General features: G+C 37.9%; 1 pseudogene; it reads right to left on the bottom strand.

Annotated features, from left to right (window-relative positions):
• Positions 1-2,474: 2,474 nt before the first annotated feature.
• LOC100942954 lies at positions 2,475-3,181 on the bottom strand (annotated as a pseudogene).
• Between the last annotated feature and the right edge of the window lie 2,718 nt (positions 3,182-5,899).

Raw genomic sequence — 5,899 nt, 5'->3', positions numbered from 1 at the left:
GCAAAGAGCCCAGGAACTTTATGGCCCCCCTGTATATTATATATCATACGGGTGTGTATATGTACACATATATATATAATGTATAATCTTATTTAAAAGCACATAGGAATTCTAGGTCCTAAAGTCATTCAAGAACTCAAGTTCCTTTCATATTGTGACTCCATGTCTGCAGGAACCTGTCCTCATCTACATAGTTGAATCTGGATGTGGACATACTTTAACAATAGACATACACACACACAATGTTTAAATATAAATTGATAATATTTTTGGGTCTGCTTGGTGGCCATACTTTCTCTACTATAAAGGGGCTCAGGTTGAGTCCATGGTGAAGAAGAAAGCCTCAGGGTAATACAACTCCAAACCAAGGAAAAAGAATATCAAGGAAGTCCAGGGAAAGGGATTTCCTCTCTGGCAAGCGACCCAAAAGTTTTACATTCACTCTTTCTCACATTCCACTTGCCACCCTTTGTCTCCAAGGAGGTGGGTCCGAAGACAGAAGAGAGCTAACTTGGCAGTCAGCAGCCAACAGCACATCTACCAACTACATTCTTTCTGGAGTCTCCTCTCCTGGGTGTACACATTGGACAAATAGCAACTTGACCATGTTTTAATCAAGAATTTGCTATCACATAATTATTTATTAATCTTCTATGACTTTAAGTGTTCATGTGATCTATAGATGCTAAAGGTATATATCTGCAAGGTATAAAAGAAAATATGTAGCAAATTAAAGACCAGAGTAGCAATGCTTAGAGAATCCAAACATTCTCTCATTCTATTCATAAGTCATCTTCAACTTAAATATCAGTATTAATTTGTGTAGACATTTATGATATGCACATCTATGTAAATGCACACACATATACATATGGCATTTACCAATATATAAATTTCTTTTCTTTTTCTCACTACAATTAATTTTAAAATCTACTCTTTATAATTTATAAATGATTTCCCCCAAGAAAAGTATAATTGTAATTGGGAAAAATTCTAGATTATTATGCAAAAACATCACTAATATGTAACAAACCAAAAAGGACTCTAGTACTAGCACTTCTGAAGACCATCACATGCCATATTATAATTAAATATAATATTTACGAACCTCCCCTGGAGATTTTAAAACCTTATTCTCTCCACACTTCTGCACTTGATGATGTGAATGGGAATACTCTTCTTACCCCTTATCTGTCAACCAATGAAACCAGAGACCAATTCTAAGCCACCAGTGTGTCCTGGGCATTGGCTGAGGATCCATCTGCATCTGGACTGTGAGTGCTGGAAAGGTCACAGGTCAGGGATTGCTGTCCATGGAAAGCAAATTAGAAGTTCTGTGGGTCAGGATTTCCTGATTAGTTACCTGAAATATTATGGAGAATTTTTGCATTCTTCCATGGCTTCTCATTTACACTTTGTTCTGGTGAGGTCTGGGAATGTACAAATAGATTGAGAGAAGTCAATATGTGTTGTAAAAATAATTAGATGTGGATTATTTTAGGCATTTTACCATAATAAGTGGCACTAAAAATAAAAAAAAAATGCTGAGATTGATGTAGGATAAGGAAGGGGAAGGGAATGAGGATGCTGCAGTAATATGTACAATGTACTAAACTAGTAAACATTTAGTAAGTACTCAGTGTGGAATAAGTTACTGGATGTATAAATGCACCACTCCTCACTGTTGTGAATGGCACTCAGAAGTGTATGGTTATGAGAACATAGTTCAGAGCTTTGCTGACATGAATGTGTATGAATACATCAACACCACTTAACTCGAACCACAATCTGCAAAACTTACTTATTAAATCCTATTAGATTTGGGGTTATTATTTAATTAGATTGAAGTGTAACTAGCATGATCTTTCCAAAGGCAATTGCCAAGCAAAAAGAAATTATAGGCAATCTGAAAACACCCTTACCAAAGAGAATAAAGTACTAGCATGTAGAGTGTGACTAACTGCCATTGTCATGGAATCTGTGCTTTCATATGAAATAATTCTTTTGGTTCACTAATATCATCCTTCAAAATATCTGCAGGAAAGTATAGACCTAATTTAATTTAGCATTATTTTAAGACAATCACATTTCAACTCTTAAAACTTCTTTTTTTTTAAGCAATATGTTTAATTGGTTGATTTCCACAAACTATACGCCAAGTTTCTAACCATCACAATTCCGTGAAGTACAAAACATTAAGTTATTGGCTGTGGGAAAAGAAGGTAGCACGATGGTGGCACCTTCCAATCTGGTTGCTCTAAGGGCAGGGCGGAGGGGGAGGTCTTTTTTTATCCACGCCCCTCATTTCAATCTACGAAAGAATTATTCTGATCAATATTAAATTGGATTGAAATTAAAATGGACTAAAAAGCAAATTCTACTCTATGTTGGGGTGGAAGTGGAGGGAAGAATGAGTCGTTGGAAGCAGGAAGGGAGACAGCTGGGGGCGGTTCTGCGACTGCGACCTGGGGTGATCACTCCGGCCGCTCCATTGTTACTCTCTGTGGTCTCAGGAAGGTCCATTTTTTCTTCTCTTTTTTTCCCTTTGTATTTGCTTGAAAGTTTCGCGACTGTCACACGACCATCTCGACTTTGCTCAGTTTTTCTGCCACTCTCTTTCTGGTCTGGCTTTTTCCTGAGCTTCAGTCTCTTCTTCCCTTTGTCATTTCCTTTCCTGCGTCTCTGTGGCTTCTCTCTCTTTCCTTTTAATTCCAGCTCAGCCGAGAGTTTCATGGTCTGTTTCTACACTGCTTGTCTGAACAACTCCGGGCCATCCTCCTCTAGAACTGTAGGTTTTCCTTCCTTCCTTAATTGTCTTTTTCGCTCTTTCAGTGTGTCCAGGTATCCTTTTCCTGAATTACGTCCAGGGCCCTCTTCTTTTGTTCCTGATCCAGTGGCAACTTGGACGCTTGTCCACAGTTTCAAGCCTTTGTGCTCTGTGAGCCTCACCTTGAGTTTTGTCAGGATGCACCAGTACAGACAGCTGCTGAAGCCTCTTTGATTTCTTCATCTATGACTTCAGGATCTATCGCAAGAACCTCAAATGGGTTGAAATTGAAGTAAGAGGAACGAGGATGGGTCAATCTTTGATTTTTGGATGTTAGAACCGAGTCTCGCGCTCTGTTTGTGCCTCCTCACTGCAGGTCATAAACGCTTCCTCGGTGCCGCCTCCGCCGCCAGGTCACGCGCTGTCGCGGTCTTCCCAGCCAGCTGCCACGTGACCTTTCTGCCTCTTACAACTTCTTTTATAATTCCTATTTACTAAGCAATATCAGTGTCTTTTACATCAGAGTTCTGACTATAATTCAGGTACACATATGCCTATATCAAAGGTGCTCCAATGGGTACCTGAAAAATGACTTAAGGAAACAGACATTGCCCTGGAGACAGAAGCAAAGGAACACCAGATGTGATGATGGGACCGAGAATTAGTACGACCCCTGTGGAAATCAGTATGGAGAGTCCTCAAAAATTGACAGTCCAACTACCATGTGATCCAGCAATCCACTACTGGGTATCTACCCAAAGGAAAAAAGCAATTTTATCAAAAAGACACCTGCTCTCAAATGTTTATTGCCATGCAATTCATAATTGCAAAGATGTGGAATGAACCAAAGCATCCACCAGTTCATCAGTGGCGTATGTACCCATGGAATACTAGTCAGCCATAGAAAAGAATGAATTAAGGCCTTCTGCAACAATTTGAAAGGAAGTGGAAACCATAACACTTAGTGAAGTATCCTAAGAATGAAAAAACAAACACCACATTTCCTTATTATTAAACTAGAACTAACCAATAAGCACACATGTGTGCAAAGGAATGTAAAGCAGTGAAAACCAAGCAAGGGGAGCTGGAAGGGGCCCAAAATACCTGGTTAATGAGTAGGATGAACACTGCTGGAGTGATCAGAACACTGGAGCTGTGACTTAACAGTTATAAAGACAATACGTGTAACCACAACATTCAATCCCCTTTGAAATAATAAATGAATAAATAAATAAATAACATTTTTAAAGGATGTAAAAAATAATTTTCATTTACTTTTTTCCAAAATCTTATTTCATAAGAAGGTGGCAGCCCTCAATTTTTCTTTCCTATTTCCCCTTTGAATCATATTTCTGCCTGTTTGTAATAAAAAATAGACTCCTCAGTCAGCTAGCATGTTACCATTGTGCAAAAACACCTAGGGTGCAAAATAAAGGAATTATTTGTGGCTTTTTTTAGATAGAAACACCAAAAAAAGCATGCCCCACAGTTCTCATTGAGACAGTCTCAATAAACTTATCTCATGGTTTTTTATTTTTATTAAATTATAACTGTGTGTGCTAAGGCATTTATGGGGTACCATGTGCTGATTTGACATACAATTTGGAATGTTTACATCAAATTGGTTAACATAGCCATCACCTACCTCTTATACTTATTAGTTGTGGTAAGAAATTTATACTCTACTCTTAATAGTTTTGAAATGTACCATTGCATTGTGCATATTAGGTGAGGTCCCACTGAATACCCAGCCTCCCACCTCCCCTCCTCTCTCCCTCGTCTTCCATCCTTCTTTCTGAAACTACAGTTGTGTTTTATTATTTGTATGAATGTGTAGGTCATTATATATTGGCTTCATAATAGTATATTAGTATCCAAATACATTGGATACTTTTTCATCCATTTTGGAGATACTTTACTAAGAAAAATATGTTCCAGCTCCATCCAGGTAAACAGAAAAGATGTAAAGTCTCCATCTTTTATGGCTGCATACTATTCCATAGTATACATATACCACAATTTGTTAATCCATTCATGGGTCAATGGGCACTTGGGCTAATTCAATGTCTTGGCAATTATGATTTTGCCTGCAATAAACATTCTGATTTAAATGTCTTTGTTGCAAAATCACTTTTGATCATGTGGATATATACGTAGTAAAGGAATTGTAGGATCAAACACCAAGTCTACTTTTAGTTCCTTGAGTAATCTCCAAACTTCTTTCCAAAAAGGACATATTAGCTTGCATTTCCACCAGCAGTGCAGAAGTGTTCCCTTGTCTCCACATCTAAGCTAACATCTGTAGTTTTGGAATTTAGTGATGTGGGCTAATATTACTAGAGTTAGATGATATCTCAAAGTGGCTTTAATTTGCATTTCTCTGATGATTAAAGGTGAGCATCTTTTCATGTGTTTATAAACTGTGTGCCTGTATTTTCAGAGAAGTTTCTGTTCAAGTCTTTTGCCCACAAAGAAATGGAGTTGCTGATTCTCTTCTTACTGATTAGTTTGAGTTATCTGTAAATTCTAGTTATCAGACATTTGTTGGAAGTATAACCTGCAAATATCTTCTCCTGTTCTGAAGCCTGTCTGTTTGCTTTACTTACTGTGCTCTGGGATATACAGAAGCCTTTTAGTTCTGTACAAACTACAGAACTGGATTGATCAGATCCCAGTAATATATTTTTGGTGTTGCTTCAATTGCCAGGAGGGGGTCCTCCTCATGAAATATTCTCCCAGGCCAATTTCTTTCTTTCTTTTTTTTTTTTTATTAAAGAGTAACTATGTACATTAATGCACTTCTGGGGTACAGTGTGTGGTTGTCACACACAATCCGAAATACTTCCATCAAACTGGTAATATAGCCTTCGTGTCATTTTCTTAGTGTTCTAAAACGTTCACATTCTCCTCTTAGAAAGATTCACTTGTACCCTTGTAAGATAAACCTCAGAAGTGATCCCTCCAATCCCCCTTCCTCCACCTATTCCCCCTCCCCTTTCCCTCTCCCCTCCGCGTATTCTTAGGCTATTATTAGGTTATAGCTTTCATATAAAAGGTATAAATTAGTTTCATAATAGGGGTGTGTACATTGGATACTTTTTCCTCCATTCTTGTGATACTTTGCTCAGAAGA

Source organism: Otolemur garnettii, unplaced genomic scaffold, assembly GCF_000181295.1.
Source record: "Otolemur garnettii isolate 467f Iridium unplaced genomic scaffold, OtoGar3 scaffold00118, whole genome shotgun sequence".
Lineage (NCBI taxonomy): Eukaryota > Metazoa > Chordata > Mammalia > Primates > Galagidae > Otolemur > Otolemur garnettii.
The sequence above is the reverse complement of the archived record's forward strand: the minus strand, read 5'-3'. Positions and strand labels throughout refer to the sequence as shown.